Genomic DNA, 18,830 nt, shown 5'->3' on the forward strand with positions numbered 1-18,830 from the left:
CTGGAGAAGTCCCTAGTGTAGATGCAGTTATTCTATCAACTAAGCTGTGCTTTTACCAATAGAGTTTGTGCCACAGGGTCTGCCAAGCCACTATCATTCCTCATTCAAATCCTTGCATAAAAACTGTCCCTCCTCTAGATTGCCCATGCCCTTCCTCACCCTACCCCCTCCCTGCTGTGTGTGACACCTCTTTGTGCCACATCGAACAGTAGTTTGCAGAGCTGTTAGGGACAGGGTCCCTGGCTTCTAGTCTATATCGGACAAATATCTCACCCAATTTTGAATGCTATAAGGAAAGGTAGCAAAATAAATAATGTTCAAAAGAAGCCTTTATTCAAAAGCTTACTAGAGGGAGGTCTGCACTGAGGAGGACTTCCTGGGGGGCTTAAGCTCTGCATCACAGCAGCCCTGCAGCCATGACAGCCTTAAAAGGCCAGTGGTGTCAGCACAGTTATCTGTCACGATGAGGCTCAGGGAGGAGGCAATCTTGAACACAGGCTGGGTGGACAGTTAAAAAGGAAGCAATGTGATCTAGTAGTAGATGAGTCAATAGACAAGGAAACCTCAGTTCTGTTCCACTGTGTGACCTTGGGCTAGTCATTTAATCTCTCTGCCGCTCTGCTTCCCCTTCCTTTGTGCTTGTTTATTTAGAATATAAGCTCTTTGGCTCGGAGACCGTCTCTCATCTTGTGTATGTACAGCACCTGACACAGTGGGGCCTCAATCTCCATTGTGACCCCCAGGGCCTATTTATAAATAATAATAATAATATAAACCAAGATTTGGCAAAAAGTGAAGCCCAAAGCCTTGAAGGTCCCCGAATGAATCCTTCCCTTTGCTACTGCCATCAGCATATCACAGACAACAGGCCTCTCACATCTAACGTCCGCCTAAGAAGTTTAAGCAGGAGCTTCTGATTTAGTTTCTTAAGTGTGAGCAAAACTTGATAGAGGCTCATGCATCTCCAAATTGCTGTTGGGCAGAGTGAATGGCCCAGAGCAGAAGTGCAGCAGCTTCCTATGCAGTCTGGTCATCAACAAGCCATTGTTTAATATCACAGCAGCCGAACTGCAAAGGGAAAGGCTACATTGCTGCAGCGTGCCTGCTGTTCTCCGCCGTTCCTGCAGGTGTATGGCCAGCATGGGCTGACTTTAAGTTATGCTTCTACTCTAAACAGGCACGTATAAGATTATGGAATGATTTAGCTTTTAAAATGCAAACACAGGGCCAAATTCTTAAACAATATGAAATTGTTGTGATGTAGATGTTATAATATGCTGTAAGCCGTATGGGCCTAGTACAGGGGTCGGCAACGTTCGGCATGCGGCTCGCCAGGGTAAGCACCCTGGCAGGCCGGGCCAGTTTATTTACCTGCTGACGTGGCAGGTTCGGCCGATCGCGGCCCCCACTGGCTGCGGTTCGCCGTCCCGGGCCAATGGGGGCAGCGAGAAGCGGCGCAGGCGAGCGATGTGCTGGTCGCGGCTTCTTGCCTCCCCCATTGGCCCGGGATGGCGAACTGCGGCCAGTGGGGGCCGTGATCGGCCAAACCTGCCGTGTCAGCAGGCAAATAAACTGGCCCGGCCCGCCAGGGTGCTTACCCTGGCGAGCCATGTGCCAAACGTTGCCGACCCCTGGCCTAGTATAAATGTTGTATGCTTGACATGAGGACATGAGTTGCCTGCTGGCAGCTGAAGCAAGGATTTAAGGTTATGAGCGGTCAAGAATTGTCTGTGCAAAACAAACTTGGTCATGTCTATAAGGGGAAATGGAATGTTTTGGATTATGGCAGCCTGCCCGGAACTGCTCTTCTGGAGTTATGGATGAAAGGCTTAGTAAACAGGCAAAGAACTAATGATGCAACGGACTGGTCTATGAAAAAAGTTCTTTGCTACAGCTGAAGTTGGAATCAGACATCGACTCAGCGTCCTGAAAAAGAAGAGGCGTGTAACGTGAGGCTCCCCACGCCTTGTGATGGGACTGAATTTCGACAGGTCATTAGGGTTTCCTTCTTCAGATTCTGGTGTAGTAGGAAAGGAATGTGAATGTGGGGTTTATATTGTAATCAATGTAAATAAAGAAAAATATTTAGAGTATTTTGTACCAACACTGTGTCTGGTATCTGCCTGCTCCCCCGTCCCTTAGGGAGGCCACTATCAGAGCCTAACAAAATGGCCCTTAAAACGGAAGTACATGCAAGCTGCCGAAACACTGATGTATGCTCATGATTTGGCTGGTAGCAGCCTCACATGCATACAACCCCCTTGCATAGATTATTTCCGGCAACAGCATGAACAACCTGAATGTGGTGGTGGGCACAGACCTCAGTGGTGAGTCAAGGGACTCCATGCATAATAATTCAGACCAGGACTTCCATGTGTATAAAATCCATCACTTGAGAATGCAAGTGACAATGCAGAAAAATAATTGCATATGCAAGTTATTTACACAAACAACTGGGGGAGGGGGACATTTTGAAAACTCGGCCCATTGTGCCTACAGGGCATTTGATGCATTCCCTTTGGCTAACCTTCTTGTTTATTCCTTGATTATTCAGAGATCAGGGAGTAGGGCAATAGATTTTATTCAACCAACTTCTGTTGGTGAGAGAGACAGCGCTATTCCTCAGACATTTTAATGGTAAAGTGGTATTTCAGCTGGAATTCTTAGCTATGCGGGAACTATTGCTCTGTGTATTTTCCCCTCTATTTTATTCATAAAGATAAATGTTGTGATAATCAGGTTGTGCATGAAAAGAAAATAACAAACCTTGAAAATATTTATTTTTTTTATTTGAGTTCCATTGTTGTAATATAAGGTGGTAAAGCCTAAAAATCAGTCATTGCTGGTTTGCAGCCTTGTCAGTTTCACCAGAAATTGTTTCCTTCATTTGTTTGCCAGCACAGTACATTTTAGAAGGAACATGCCTTTGAGGCGTGGCTCTGAACTCTCCAGCTGTGCATAATGGGTACGCTGGCGTGTGTCCCCCAAACACGCCAGAGAACAACAGCTGCTGTGTGTTCCTACCTTGGCCTTTCCTGGAAAATAGCATTGACTCATTGTCCTCTCCCGGAGAGCGTGGGCTTCAATAAAACCAAAAGAAGAATCTCTTCATAAATACAGAAACCCCAGGGCACTTTTTTTCCCTTGGCCAGGACAGGAAATTATGCATTTTATCTCACCCACTTCATAAAAAACAGACGCACACCAATTCAAACAGGCATGCACGCACACAAACACACCCACAGATATGGACACGTACACACACACAGGTAGGCAAATGGAAAGATGCAGACTCACAGACACACTCACACAAACAGGGACACACCCAAAGATGCAGAGAGACACAAACACACACAGACAAAGGGATACAGGTGAATATGCATGTGCGTGTACACACACACACACACACACACACACACACACACAGAGGGGGATGTGCACATACAGGGACACACACACACAAAGGGGACATGCACACACAGGGATGCTTGTATGCAAAGGGGGACATGCAGGGGGATACACACAAACCCACAGAAGGATGTGCACAGACAAAGGGGGATGCCCAAAAGGATGGACAGGGACACACACACACAATCTTTTTCAGTGTCTGGGGTCAGGAAATAAAACTGACCGGCCTCCTTGAACTAGTCCACCCCTTTCCCTTCCCCTTGCCCCCCATCCGCCTCTCCTCTCTTCCTTTTCCTCCTGTCCCCCTTCCCTCCCTTCACCAACTTTCTCTTCCCTTTCCCCATCCTCTCTTCCTTCTCCCTTTTCTTCTTCCCTTCCCCATCCTCCTCTCCCCAGGGTGACCCCACCCCACCCCACCCCACCCCTGCTCACCCACCTCACTGCAGGGCTCTCCCAGGCAGTCACAAGCCCCCAGCCTAGCCCCCACCCCTGGAGGCTTGGCTCGACTTTCCTCTCTCTTTCTCTCGCTGCTACTTTCGGTTTTAAAGTCACCCCTGCGCTGGAGATGCGCTTCTATTGGTCCAGCTGGGATAACGCCACCACCTTAAATCCGCCTGGATTGGTTTGGCTCTTCATCAATCATTTCTAGCAGCCGGGCCTCCAGATGGTACTGAATGGGGAAGGAGGGAGGGAGAAATAGAAACTCGTGCACTGAGGGAGAGAGCAGCTGCCAGAGGCCAGGAGGAGGTACATGTGGATGGCTGGCTGGGTGGGGAGGTGGGGAGAATGGGGTATCCAGTATTGTGTGTATAGAATAATGCAGAGAGGCAGTGTAATAGATTGTAAGGTGATAAATTATCTATACAGTGACTATGAAATGATGATTATAGGGATCCAGATTATACTTCCCTGTTTTCATCTAGGTCCCTTTTGTGCTGAGGTTTATTGCAAAACTCAGCGCTCTAAGCATCTGTTCCCTGAGGGCGGTGAATGATCCAGGTGGGCAGCCTTAGGGAAGTAGGATGGCAGCTAAGGGCTGGCAGGAAATACAGGCTGGGGAGAGGTATGGACTAAGCATTGATGAGTTTATATTTATTCTGCTTTCAATGGCTGACCAAGTGCGTCAGTGCAGAATGAATGGGAACTGTGTGTTCTCATTGTCAGGTTATGCGCAGCAGTTACTTCACAGGATAGTAAGGCCATATAGCACTTAGCTCTGGGGTTACAGACAGACAGACAGACAGCCATCGGCACAGTCTGGGCACCCTGTTTAAATGATGTAGATATAAATAATGTATTAACGTGGCTAGGGAACTGGGCCGGCTGACAAAGTTGTAGTAAAAAACCAAATGAATGAGCACTTGATGTCACGCTACCTTCCTCCCTCTTTTTATAGCAGCATGATCCGGCCACACAATTTGGGCAAAATCCTGGCTTGTTTGGTGTTTATTGATTTTTGTTTTGGTCACTAAATAGCTCAATTTTGCATGTGTCTGGGAGGGAGCACAAAGCACATGGAATGGGCTGAGACTTCAGGGGAGGAGGAGGAGATGTTATGAAAGAGACAGTGGGGAACCCCCCCCCCCACCAGCAGCAGTATTTTGTTATAATTTCTGATCATTGGTTGTGGGTATATGCCGATAGGCATATGTTGGTCTTTTAAGCTCTGCTTCTTTTCATTTTGCCACTGGCCTGCATGCTGATGGGTCAGTTTTGTGTTCCGCTTGGGGGGGCAAAGATGCGGGACGGTGATATTTGAGCTGAATTAATGTTAAGCTGGGTGACCTTATGGTTTGAAATTCACCTCTCCTCAGAAACCTTCACTGAAGCTGGGTGAGGGTGCGTGGGAGACGCAGCACTGCAGCCACATGCTCTGAAAACTGCCTGCTTCTGTAGCGTGCAGCATTGTTCCTCCTACAGCCCGTCCATGTGGTAAGTGTACACGCTGCCCAGGCCCTGGGCCCTGGGGAGGGCTGGGGCTTCTGAGCAGTTTTTCCAGGAGACAAGAGGATGGAGGAGGAGGGGCTGGCGATGGAGGGGCCTAATGGCTTATTTAATTGAGGCAAGGGAGGGAGACTTGCCTGTGCTCCAGCACTCAGCGAGGAGTGTCTGTCGGGTTATTCTCGGTCATGCACCTGCTGTTGCCACAAGGCAATCGCCTGCCTGCGCCTCCATCAGGAAATGAGTCTTTTTTCTACTACTCTGCAGTTCCCGCCCTTCCCCTCCCCCCCCTTGAGTTAATGATCAAATTAAACTGAAACACTTCCCATAGAGGACCAGATCCTGCTCTTGCTTAGACCAGCATACGTTAGGCGTAATTGTGTGGAGCCCAATGGAGTTAACCCAGATACATTAAAATCTTGCCCATAAAGGGGCAGATCCTGATTTCACTTACACCGGAGTAAATCCGGGTATGTCTACACCATAGTGGCACACCTACGGCACTGCGGCTAAGCCGCTGTCGTGCTGCAGTGTAGATGTGTCCTGCCTCGACGGAAGGGGTTTTTCCATAGATGTAAAAAGCGACAAAGAGTCCTGTGGCACCTTATAGACTAACAGACGTATTGGAGCATAAGCTTTCGTGGGTGAATACCCACTTCGTCAGACGCATGAGATGCATCTACCCATGAAAGCTTATGCTCCAATACATCTGTTAGTCTATAAGATGCCACCGGACTCTTTGTCGCTTTTTACAGATCCAGACTTACATGGCTACCCCTCTGATACTCCACGGATGTAGTTAATCTCCCTCTCAGAGAGGTGGTAGCTAGGCTGATGAAAGAATTCTTCCATCAACATAGGTGCATCTACAGTGGGGGGCTAGGTCAACTTAACCATGTTGCACAGGGAGTGAAATTTTTCACAGCCCTGAGTGAGGTAGCTAGGTCGATCTAATCTTTAAGTGTAGACCAGACCTTAGTTCAGTTCCAGATTAACACTGGTGTAAATGAGAGCAGCATCCGGCCCTAAATTTAATCCTGTGGCATAAGCAAAAAATCCAGAACATGAATGATCACTGCCCCACTTGGAAACTTTCAGATCTATGATAGGTCACCCAAACCACATTCAAATGTTACGCACCCTTTTCTCTATTTCCTTTAACATTATTGCGGATTGTCAAGTAATATGTGGGAGCTAATGACTCACTAGAGGTCACCTTTCAACTCACACCATTATGAGCAGCACAGAACATTTTACTACCTCATATGTGGGCTGATACAGTAGCAGGCAAATCAGGCACAATGCATGTCATACCGAGAGGTCGTCATGCTTTGAGCTTGGTATTCATCAAATGATATGATCTCCTAGAAAGTAGAAATACTCTAGTGCAATAATGAAGGCTTTTTATCTTATTGTGATAATAATAATAATAATAAATACTTTTCATATAGCTGGTTGACTTTTTTGCATAACATTTTTTAACTTGAAAAATGGCTTCTTTTTTTTTTTTCAAAAAATTTCTGGCAAAAAGAATTGGTCAAAAATCTTGAAATTTTTCAATTTCCATGATGTTTTCTGTGATTTTTGTAAGCAATATTTTTATCAATGCAATGGTATCACAAGGTACCATTGAAATGTTCCAAATTTTAAGAAAACAATAAGTATAGTTAAATAGAGAATAAAATGTGTTACTATTGTTCTTTTATTATTATTATCTTTTTTCCCCCCTTGTTGTACTTTGTCAGTTAGAGCACAGCACCATTTTTATAATGAGCGTGAATTGGATCATTTACTTTTCTTCCATGGGCGGAGGGGATGCCAATCCAGTGGCTGTCCTGGTGGGCATAAATATAAAACTTCACGGCACCATCCCTTCTTGCGAGTGTGTAGACTCCTGAAGGGGCATGCAGGGACGTAGCTTGATGGGATTTTAGAGCTGCTGGAGGAAGGAGGGAGTGGAATAGTGAACCAACTGCTTTATGCAGTGACATCCCTGGCTGATCCCACAGACATCTGAGTAGATACCGGATTGAAAATTGGTGCTGTTTCATTGGCTTTAATTCCTTCTTGGCCCCTCTACAGTTGCGATTGACACAAAAAAACTACACTGCCAGGGGAAAATTGGGGCCAGCCTTCCATACAGACACACCATTACGCTCTGCTCTGTGTTCCTCTGTCTTGGAACTCAGAATCCATTGGAAGTGGAGGCCACGACTCCTGCCCTTTCACTTCACCCAATACCCTTCTCTTCAAGTATATAATTGGCTGTGAACTCCCTGAGCTGAATCCCAGAGAGTTCCCGGCCTCAGCCTTTATAATTTTCCCAATGGAAAGGGATAAAATCTGTTGTTATTAGGGCTGGTCATGCAAGAAAAACCTTTTCTCATGAAAAAAAAAATCAAAAATGTGAAGTTGTTTTTGTTTTAACTATTTTCCAATGTTTTCAGACTGTTTTGCAAATCGAAATCCCCTCCTCCATTTTTATCGAAAACATTCTTGAAATGTTTCTCAGTTCTTTGTAAGTTACTGAAAACAAAATTAAATGCATTTCAATCACATTTTTATTTTAAAAATGGAAAACAAAATTAAAAAAGCATGATGTTTTTCACAAGAAAAAAGAAAAATGTTGATAATTTTCCACAAAAAAAACTCACTGGATTTTCAAAATAAGGCCCTATTTTCACTAAAATTTTGTCATTTGATATTTTTGACCCACATCAGTTATGATGTGTATTGTTGTCTTTTTGCTTAGGGGAATCAGTATGTCATTGTGCTAGGGGCTGTACAAACACCAGAAGAAAAGATGGTCCCTGCTCCAAAGAACTTCCAATCTAGGTATAAAATGAGAGACCACAGGTGGGGGAATGCTATTTCAGTGTGATAAGCAGTGATCATAGTACAGCAGCTGCCAAACCATGTTTCCAAATATACTTTGCAAGGCTAGTCTATTTGTTGGGATATTATTTATCATAATTATGTTCATATCATATTTTGCATTCCTGAGATCTCAATGGCATTTAGCATTAGCAAAGTGAGCTCCACATTACTTCCAGTGAGGTAGGTTAGCATTGCTATTATCACCTTTGGACAGATTGTTCATTTTCACCCAGGCATGGGGATATCCCAACATGATCCTCAGCTTTTTTCATGTCTTGTTTCCTGGTGTATACATTGCCGTGTTGGACATGAATTTATGTTAAAAAAACCACCCTTTATTATGCAGAATCACTCGAGTAGAAAGGGATACAAGTGAGCCCTGTATATATACTGCATATATCTTGGTAATCAGCAATAATGGGAATGGAAGAATGTGTCTGGGGTTTTGGCAAAACATGGTGCTGGGCTGCATGCAATGAATGTATACGTATACCCAGGGCTCGGTCCCGCAGGCTGCTGAGAACTGCTGAAAGAAGTGCAAAGCCAAAGCGTTAGGACTCAGCCCTCAGAAGTGCTGAGTGGCTTCCATGTAGTCTAGGACAATGGGTTTAGCAACCCGAGTTGACACCTGCGTGTGCTCTGAAATGAGAGCTGGTGACTGGGGTGGGAGGGAGTGGGCATGCTGGGGAGGCAAGGTTTAGATGGAAAGCCAGATCTTCAGCTGGTGTGACATAAAGAAGCTTCTTTGATGTCACTAGAGCTACAGTGATTTACACCAGAAGAGAATCTGGCCCATAGGGTGACCTTGGAAAAGAGGGAGAGTGCAATCCCGTGAGTTCAGTTTCCACGCATAGCAACTAAGATTTTCAGTCTCTCCTACTGCCAGCCAGGAGTAGTTGCTACTGCCTCAGAGCTGCATTTAGCAGAGACAGTGTGGGGGTCAGTCACTGATGGAAAAGCACCCCAGGGTGCAAAGAAATTAGCATCCAACCACTCAGTGCTGCGTGGTCTTAGATTGCAAACACATCAAGGCAAGCTCTGTCTTTTTATTATGTGTGTGTACATCAGCTAGCATGATGGGTCACTGGCTTGTGGTTGGGGCCGCTAGGCACTACCACAGCACCATCAATCAATCAGAATGATTGCTAGAACACCGGGCACTCTTCCCATGCCTAATCCACCCCAACACATCCCCTAGATGAATGAGGGTGGAGTGGGTGGCATAGCCATAGCGCTTTAAAATGATCTCAGCTAATCATACTCTTCTTGTCAAGCCAATACGTGGTGGTGATCACTCGATTTAATCATGGATTTCTACATAAAAGTGCATTCTTGTTGGTTGTTATAACCTTAATACACCTCTACCCCGATATAACGCAACCCGATATAACACGAATTCGGATATAACGCGGTAAAGCAGCGCTCTGGGGGGGGGGGAGGCTGGGGCTGCACACTCCAGCAGATCAAAGCAAGTTCGATATAACGCGGTTTCACCTATAACGCAGTAAGATTTTTTGGCTCCCGAGGACAGCGTTATATCGGGGTAGAGGTGTACATATTCTTCACAACTCAGAGATAGATGAGACCCAAACTGGGTCTCGTTTATGGCCTGCTGCCATTATAGGTTTTCCCTTCTAGTGAGAGAATGGTATGGTAGGTCTCAAATCAATGAAGGCTACACTCAGAAAGACCTCAAGACTTCCGGAATATGCTGCTCAAACAGTTTCACTTTTGTTTCTACTGCCTGTCCCACCCTTCTCACATTTGTCTCCAGACTTCTTCTCCTTGTCCAGATCTATTTCGTCCCCAGCAATCTTCTATTCATTGAACTTTTTGAAACTTTGCACTTTTAGAGAGAGGTAAGGGATTGACTCTGTGTACACAAATTTGAAGAGGTTGAGGTCTGTTATTTCTCACCTCTATATATCATTTATTTATTTATTTATTTTAAAACATTTTTGCTGTTAACAAGCATGTTATCTCTGGAGACACAAATCCACAGTTTGAGAACTGCAAAACTAAGCATCTCTGATGGTATCTTCTAGACTTAGCACTGAGTCCCATTGGGTAGATAGAAAGATTAACCTAAATAATCTATACAGAAGTCCCTGGAACCCCATAATATTGGGTCCCTAATCCATGAACTATTGGAACTCATTTACAAAACTTTTCTTAAACATTACATGAATATATTGTCTCATACTATAGAATTAGAATTTGTAATCCCTACTCCGTGATGAGATATCTTTGAGCTATAATATATCTTTAGCTAGGTTTTTTCTTCAAAAAGCATTTTATAAAAAAATCCGATTTAAATAAAAAAAAGATTGTTTTGATTTTTTTTAAATCATTGATTTTTATCCACCCTGATTATGAGTAACAAAGCCCCGTGCTCAGCAACCTCTCGCTCTCTCACAAGACCTCCTCCAGACCCTGCGGGAGTGAGTCTCTACTGTGCAGGCACAGTTACTCTAGGAATACAAACTGAGTATTTGGTTGTTGTCTTTGAATTCTGTATCAGTAGCATGAACAGAACACACTGGGGTAGCATTAATAGAACATTGACTTTTCCAGTTTGTTCCTTAACCACTACGCCATCTTCCTGTCAGTGAGGTGTGGAGTAAGATTATTATGCAATGGGAGAGTTTTTCCATCACGCAGAATTCTGGTTAATATAAGAATATAGTAATGCGTAGTAAGATCCTGCTATGCAAATATTTAGCAAAGAGCTGACACTGTGTTTATTCTAATCTGAAGAATCACAATGCTTGTATTTAGTTTGTTGCAGGCTTGGTGGTTAGCCAAATAGAGTCTGATATCAAAGGAAAGGTTCCCCTTTTAATGCTGTCTCTCCCTTCATAGCCTGATGCCTCTGCAGCCTTTACCATATGTAAGATCATGTCCTTCCAATGGTAGTAGGACCAGGCCAGTCGTGTGCTCCTTTAATATCTTTGAACCACTTTCTCTTTCCTGTATATTGTTATTCTTGTTGTTATTAAGGCAATTTAGAGCCAAATGCTCAGGTGACATAAATTGTCATAGCTCCATTCTGGCCTTAGTGAATTTAGAGCCCGTGAAAGATGCTGAAGTGACAGCATCAGAATCTTAGTACCGGATCCTCAGAGATATTTAGGCTCCTAACTTCCACTGATTTCAAAGGGAATTAGGCACATAAATGTCTGTGAGGTTCTGGGTCTTAAGTCCTTTATCTTCAGAGTGAGATGTGCAAAAGCAATGACAATTCAAAGCTCCATACACTGATCTGCCAATGTACCTCAGCTACCATATTGGGCCTAATCCAATGCCCATTAGTGACCACAGAAGGATATTGGCTCAGACCCATTGTTATGATGGTTTCTAGATGTGGACATCTGTCCATTATAAATTAGATGGAGCAACCCCCCCATCCCAAACTCTTTCATGCAGGCCACTGAAGAGCTACTAGCTAGCCATGATATTCAGTCATTACCATATTCATCACCATATGAAACAATGACCTACTAGGAGTCAAAGATTCCATCCCATTACAACGCCCAACCAAACATGTCCATCCTGCTTTGGCGATCATGATAGGCATTGTAAGGGGGGAGGGATAGCTCAGTGGTTTTAGCATTGGCCTGCTAAACCCAGGGTTGTGGGTTCAATCCTTGACAGACCCACTTAGGGATTTGGGGCAAAATCAGTACTTGGTCCTGCTAGTGAAGACAGGGGGCTGGACTTGATGACTTTTCAGGGTCCCTTCCAGCTCTATGAAATAGGTATCTCCATATATTATATTATTACTGATTTGACATAAGAACTGATTCAAAGACCGCTGAAGTCAATGGAAAGTCTGTAATCGACTTCAATGGGGTTTGCACTATGCCCTTAGTTGCTACAGTGGCCATTGCATTGGAAATACCTAAGAGAGAGGTAAGTAGGTAGACTGTTTAAGCAAAATGTTTAATATTTACACAGAAGAGTTTTTCTGATGTTAAACCTCTGTTTGGACAGAGGCTAGCTAACCTTTTTCACAAGATTTCCATGTTGCTGGTGTCAAAAAGTGTCATTATATTTAGCCATCTCTTAGGGGTTTAATGAAGTTTAAAAACTATTGTGATCTGTAGTTGGAGTGCAATATAAGTGCAAAACATCCTTTTATTCTAATTTGATTGTGTTTTACTTTTCAGTAAGATGGCAAGCATCTAGATTAGTCTTTGAAATTCCCATTGTAATTAAACACATTAGGCCAATTCCATCCTTTGTGTAATTCCACTGATTTACATAGAGCTATCCCAGGGATGACTTGGCCCCTAATTTTAAAATATAATGTATATTTTATATGTGGCTTGAACAACTTTTTACCATGCGAACTTGCAGAATGGCAAACTGAGGGAACTGAATACAGTTTCTTCTGAATGATAACAGGTCTAAGCAGAAATGGGAACTTCTAACACTCAAGGGTTTTTTTAAATTGATTTTAAAGGAGGTAGGAGGTAATTGTACATGTTGAGAAAACAAGACCCTATTTTGTTTTTTCAAAGGAGATACATAAGGATTTGTTATGGTCTGTCTGAAGAAATTCCTAGCAAAAATATTTTTCTATGTTTCCAGAGATACAATTTCACATTTGTGAAATACATCTCTCTGGCCACACTGTGGCAATGAGATAGGACTTTTATTTTGCTAGCTGTCAAGGATATAGAAAAATAAATACAAACTATAGAGGTCTGATAAATGAGCATAGCACCTGATAAAGAAATATAAGGGTTCCCAAAAGTGCTTACCTTTTCTGTTCCTACATATACCCTTCCCAGAAAACTACCTCAAGTCCAAATTTAAAACATTAAGATATTCTAAAAATTGTTGTTTTAAAATTTCTTCCATTTGGGGGGCCACATAGAGACTATGGACTCAACCCTGATTCCTGGTGCAAGTTAGAGCAGGTGCAGGGTTGCTGGAATGGCCCCAGAGGGGTCATTCTGCTGGCCCAGAATTGCTAACGCATAGTGGATTCTTCCCATGCCTAGCACTGCAATACATCCCCTAGATGAATGAGGGTGGAGTGGGTGCCATGGCCCTTTATGCTACCAGGGGATTCCCCTATAACAAGGGAATCCCTAGCAGCCTCCCAAAGGCAGCGTAAGGCCTCTTTGCGCTGCTGAAGTAGATTTACTCTGGAATGAGGCTCTGGCTCCTTGAACCCAGATTCTGATTCCATTTACACCAGTGTTGATCCAGAATAACTCCTTTGACATTAGGGTAACCAAGATCAGGGTGTGACCCATTTGGTTGGACTTTTTTTCCCTAAAACCCGAGGGAAAACATTGAAAGAAGTATTTTAGGAGGAGATTTTCAAAACTACCTAAAAAAATCAGAATTACAACGAATGTAAATTAGGCAACTGTGTTCACTAGGCAGCTTTGAATATCTCTGCCTTAATTATTTTTTTAAACAATGCAGTTTTTTAAGTGCAAGTTTTTCTCACACTCCAGCACATAGGGGGCCAGATTCTTTCTTCCTTGAGTATTATTTACTTACTGTGAGAAGTTGCATTGACCTTGACTGGACTTCTTGTGTGAATAAATCCTACTCAAGGTGAGTAAGGGTGGCAGAATCAGACCCATAGTTTGTTAGGGAGAAGGAGAGTAGATCAAATTTTGCCCTCCGTTACACCCATCCATGTTCATAATTGAGGGCAGAATTTCTTCCATTGTATTCATCTCCTTTAACACTCTAAAGGCTAAGGGGGCTGGCAAGATACAGACTGGCCCTTTGTGGACAACAATAAAATTTTCTTGAATCATAAATGAAAATCACACGATTGTTTCATGGAAGGCAAGAATCCTTTAAAGGCAGATTTCAGATTTCCAAGTAAACGTATCCTCCAACAGCTGCTATGTAATACTATAATTTCCCATGTGTGAGAGAGAGTGGAGACTATGAACTACAGGCTTTCTCACTACCACACACGGACAACAAACCACTCCGAATTCCAGCAGATGTTTCGCTTTGACAATGAGAATATTATACACTCGTTTCTTCCTCTATCTCAGGAAGAAATACCATTTGGCAGCAATTTGCTGGCTGGCCATGGGAACGAATCATAGATCTGATCAATGGCTCCGTGACTTGAAAATGCCCTCTGAGAAGCAGGGAGGTTTACAAGCTATCTGGGTTTGTATCTTTTAAGCCAGCGTTCTAGCCCTGGAATAAAGTTTATTGTTTGTTTGTTTGTTTAAATCATGGATCTGTGTTTGCATACGATCACTGGTTTATGTGAATTTTAATTTCTTGGAAAGGTTTAACAACACAGCGTCATAATGTGCTGTCTGCTCTCTTCTTTGAAATCAAACGGGAGTTCTGCTACAAAATCGATGGTCTGATTTTTATTAATTTAGACTCAGACGACCATCCGTTAAGAAAGGGCAGCTAGCAGAGGGAGAAAAGGGGCATGCAGGGAAATGAAGACAGGGTACGACCAAGTCAGAGTGCCTATGTGCAACCCAATGAATGCATAGAGACCACACTTGGGATTTCCAATGTCTCCTGCTTCCAGTCCAGAGTCACTGTAGAAGCCTACAGCTGAGGCAGTCCTGAGGCCAGCCACTGACCAAAAAGCGCCCATTCCTGACCCGCTGTTCAGTGTCTCATGATATGTATTGGCCACACTGTTCTTGTCATCCCACTCCTCTCTTTACTCTACTTCACCCTCTGGTATTGTGACCTCCCAAATGTCATGCTCAGTAGTCCCTATTGCTGACTCAGTGCTACTCTGTCACAACTCTCACCCCTAGCTCGGCAGGCTGGAGTTCCTAGTGTCCTTGTGCAGTTGCTGCAGCTGTGAATGCAACCTGGGGATTTGGTATTTGCATTCGGAGGCTGGAATACACCAGAGGTTCGGATCTTCTCAAAAGCCTAGGGAATAAGACAATTATGCAATATGTAGGGGGGTTTTCAGGATGCAGAATTCTGGCTAATGTAATAATGTGGTGCTGTGCAGCAAGACCGCAGTGTTCAAATTAGCCAAAAGCTGACATAGTGTTTCATGTAAGAGGAAGAATCATAAAGCTTATATTTAGTTTGCTTTTGGGGAGAGTCAAGAAGAGAGTGATGAAAGAAGAAACTGTTTCCTTTCTGCACATTGTTTGGAAAGCAGTGTACTTACAGTAAAAACAGTGTTAAAATAATTTTAAGGAACTGATTTAAGCAAAGCACGACTATTTCAGCTGGACAGCCACTCCTTGTGTACCTGGCTCCACTGCATGGCATGTAAAGATCACACCCTTCCGGCGCTGTTTGAAAGTGAGATACACCTGAAGAACCCTGCAATCCGATCATCTGATTAACATAACTCAGGCCGTAGGCTTTCATGCAGTGATTCCGGAGTCCAGCCCAACAACTTGTGGTTGAACTAGAGTATCTCTTTTAGAAAGTCATCTAGTCTTGATTTAAAAACTCTCAGCAATGGAGAGTTCATCACAGCCCTTGGTAGTCTGTTCCAAAGGTTAATTGTCCTTTCTGCTAAAAATGTCCATCTTGTTTCTTGGTTGAACTTTGTTAACTTTAACTTCCAGCCATCTTGGAATCTTTGGGGGGAAGGATAGCTCAGTGGTTTGAGCATTGGCCTGCTAAACCCAGGGTTGTGAATTCAATCCTTGAGGGGGCCATTTGGGGATCTGGGGCAAAATCAGTACTTGGTTCTGCTAGTGAAGGTAGGGGGCTGGACTCAATGACCTTTCAAGGTCCCTTCCAGTTCTAGGAGATGGGATATTTCTATTATTTATTATACATAATCTAGTACCTAAAATGCTTTAATCATCTGCTGTGGCTTTCTATGGATATTGGGTGAAATTCACCCTACTTAGAACAATTAAATATGACTTAGCATAGGATTTTTATGCACAGGGGCAAATTTCCCACACTGTGGTCAGCAGTTCCATAGCTACTAATAGATCCATGTGTATAATTATACATGATTGTTGCTCCTGCGAGGCCGATCATGCAGAGGCAGTGGACTCCAGCTTGAGAGCCAAGAGACTTGGTCCCTGATCTTGCAATGGACTGGATGTGAGCAGACCTCCACTGACGTTTCACCCGGGCACAGAAGTCCATCCACACAGAGTCTGTTACAGGAATGGGGATTGGGTTCCATCCCTGGCTCAGCCACTGTCTTGCCATGTGACTTTGAGCAGGACACTGAACCTCTCCATGCCTTGGTTTCCTTCTCTGTAAAATGGGGTAAGAATGCTTCCCCGCCTTTCTAAAGCATGTTGAAATCTACAGATGAAAAACCACTATCAGTGTGCTATGTATGATCATCAATTAAAGACAATGGGCTCTTTGCCCACATAAGAGTTTCAAAACTAGGGCCTCCCTGCTGCTAAGATTGTCTCCTCCATCTTCCAAACGGGGCACATTCTAGACAATGCTGGGAGGGAGCTTGTGCAGCTGGTGACAGCCCAAGAAGTGGGAGTTCAAGAATGTGATGAAGGGTTGAATACTGACCACGTTTCTCAGGCAGCCAGCGGCCGAAACTTGGAGGAAACTGTGGAGGTCCCAAAGTACATAAATCCTGGCTTTGCTGCATGTACTGAGGACCACAGTAGCAAATAATAACAATAGAAGGGGGAAATTAATGTAAAGGAAGAAGACAGAACATGATTCTGCTGTCAGCTATTGTTATCCAGGGTTCTTGCAACCCAAAGCGCTTGGTAACTTTTACTCTGGGCGAGGTGGTGTCAGTAAATAAAACTGGGGAGACACGGCCGTCCGACCGATAGATGGCTGGCACAAACAGGACAACACAAGAGTGCTTTCACTTAAAGCTAAACTTTACTTAGTCTCAAGCACTTACACACGTCCGCAACAGGTTAGTAACACACTCCCAACCCTTGATAATTACCGAAGCTGGGTGTGGCTCTCGAGTAGCACAGTGGCAGCCCGTCTGCCAGTGGGGAACACAAGATGCATACAGAGGGAGAGACCCCAGTCCTGAAGAGTCCCCAGACGAGTCCCACTATCTCAAGCTTTTCCCCCTTATTTATACATTAGTAATAGAATGACATGTCCCTTAAAGAAAACTTGTTAAGCAAGCAGTTCCAATGGGCAAGCAAGAGGCTCCTTCTGATTATTGATTAACCAGGTGTGGGTTTTTCCAGAGTTTGCAGCCTTGAGACTCCAATAGACATTCCTGGGGCACATCCTGCTCTTCTAAAATGTATCAGCAACTTCAACACAATTCTTATCCGGAAGGACGCGGGGGTCAAGCTGCCCTTTCTGTGGCAGCCAAAACTCCCTCCCCTCCTGCCTTGGTCAAGCTGAGTTTGCTACATGGCCACTTTACAGCTTGCTGACTAGGCTGCCTTTAACAATAAGCCATATTGGTTTCAAGCACTTTACTGATTTGCCAAAGTCTCCCTGTACACTCTAGAAAAATATTGGCAGACCTTGACACAATGTCCAGTTCCACTTATAGTCCTAATTTGTGTCCAGTTTACACATCCTGAAAATACCAGTGTTTCTAAAGATCACTAATGAGCTGTTCCTGGATAATCTTAGATTCAAGAAGGACCTGGATCCCTGCCATCTCCAGCCTTCTCTTTTGATGCATGGCTTAATTAATTTTATATCAGTGGATTTAAAGTCGCTGACCCCAGCCAGTAATTTAACTTTTGATTAGATCCCACATTTAAAAGAAATTTATACAAAAAAAAAATCTTGGACCGTCTTGCAATTAGCTTTCTTCTGAGCTAGCAATAATTGTAATTGATAGAACCCATTGGGCTTAATTCAGTGACACCCACATAAATGAGTCACTCCACTGAAGTCAATGCAACAGTAGCAAGATAGTATAAAACCAGTGGAAGTCATAGAAACGTCTGGCCATGTATTTTTGAACAATGAATAAAGCGAACGAATTTGCTGAATGCTTTCATGGTGAACGTATTTCTGACCTTTTCTCTCCAGTGTTGTTATCTTTCTTTTTTAAAAGGGAAAGTGGATTCCAAGATAGACACTGGAATTTAATCATTTCTTATCAGTGTGAAACTTTGCTGCCCTGGAGGAAAGCAATGGAGGTTAAAGATTTGAAAATATGTAACCTAGTGGGAATGACTATTTGTAAGTTTGCTTTTATCTGAGTCTTGTTAAAGACACAGAACATTAAGTATCCAGAAAAAATAAAAAATAAATAGACTTTATCCCAATATTCTGCTTCCATCAGGTGAGTCCCTGTGCATGGAACTAGTATGCTCACTGTATGGACAAAAAGGTAATCACTTTTGCCTAAGCCACTAATGCAATTTAATGAGCCAGGCTTGTCAAACCACAGCATTCAGGGGCCTGATCTTACTCCAGGATTGGGCCCTACAGGAGATGGCTAATAAATTGTTACTTGTACAAAAAAGTCCTATTCACAAAGAATTTGAAGAAGACTGAAGTTCTTTATCAGTTGTTACTAAGGTAGCTACCTGGATTAAACTGATGTTTGTAGATGATCTGCAAAGATGCCTGGTAATGATATTTCATTTTATAATGTTGAATTTTTTCAAAAATGTAAACAATGCTAGAGTGTCTACTGAATAGATGCGTACTTTCAGAGCAAGAGAGAGAGAGATTTATCT

At 43.5% G+C, this 18,830-nt stretch overlaps 1 protein-coding gene across 4 annotated transcripts in view; it reads left to right on the top strand.

The window, feature by feature from the left end:
- The first annotated feature begins 4,055 nt into the window (after positions 1 to 4,055).
- Positions 4,056 to 18,830, top strand: part of SLCO4A1 (solute carrier organic anion transporter family member 4A1) — a 48,021-nt gene continuing 33,246 nt past the window's right edge. For 2 of the 4 annotated variants that reach the window (XM_008178593.3, XM_005302900.3), the window contains exons 1-3: positions 4,056 to 4,155; positions 5,223 to 5,340; positions 14,262 to 14,382. The gene's annotated coding sequence lies outside the window, so the exon portion shown is untranslated. Of the gene's footprint in view, positions 4,156 to 5,222; positions 5,341 to 8,101; positions 8,185 to 14,261; positions 14,383 to 18,830 lie in introns of all 4 variants that reach the window. The other 2 variants (XM_065566130.1, XM_005302899.3) reach the window with 2 other exon arrangements.

Source organism: Chrysemys picta, chromosome 13, assembly GCF_011386835.1.
Source record: "Chrysemys picta bellii isolate R12L10 chromosome 13, ASM1138683v2, whole genome shotgun sequence".
Lineage (NCBI taxonomy): Eukaryota > Metazoa > Chordata > Testudines > Emydidae > Chrysemys > Chrysemys picta.